At 40.1% G+C, this 322-nt stretch overlaps 1 long non-coding RNA gene across 3 annotated transcripts in view; it reads right to left on the bottom strand.

Moving 5' to 3' along the window:
- LOC106512637 (uncharacterized) overlaps positions 1-316 on the bottom strand; it is a 1,503-nt gene extending 1,187 nt beyond the window's left edge. The window contains exon 1 of one of the 3 annotated variants that reach the window (XR_001309701.1): positions 13-316. This is a non-coding gene — a long non-coding RNA (uncharacterized LOC106512637). The remainder of the gene's footprint in view (positions 1-12) is intronic. The other 2 variants (XR_001309703.1, XR_001309702.1) reach the window with 2 other exon arrangements.
- Positions 317-322: the final 6 nt, after the last annotated feature.

Raw genomic sequence — 322 nt, 5'->3', positions numbered from 1 at the left:
CCTGTGTTTCACCTGTATTTACCCTGTGTTTCACCTGTATTTACCCTGTGTTTCACCTGTATTTACCATGTGTTTCACCTGTACTTCCTGTGTTTCACCTGTATTTACCCTGTGTTTCACCTGTATTTACCCTGTGTTTCACCTGTATTTACCCTGTGTTTCACCTGTATTTACCCTGTGTTTCACCTGTATTTACCATGTGTTTCACCTGTACTTCCTGTGTTTCACCTGTATTTACCATGTGTTTCACCTGTATTTACCATGTGTTTCACCTGTATTTACCATGTGTTTCACCTGTACTTCCTGTGTTTCACCTGTATTT

The sequence above is a fragment of the Austrofundulus limnaeus genome, unplaced genomic scaffold, assembly GCF_001266775.1.
Source record: "Austrofundulus limnaeus strain Quisiro unplaced genomic scaffold, Austrofundulus_limnaeus-1.0 Scaffold9457, whole genome shotgun sequence".
In the NCBI taxonomy this organism is placed as follows: Eukaryota; Metazoa; Chordata; class Actinopteri; order Cyprinodontiformes; family Rivulidae; genus Austrofundulus; species Austrofundulus limnaeus.
Note: the sequence above shows the minus strand (reverse complement) of the source record. Positions and strands in the feature narration are given on the sequence as shown.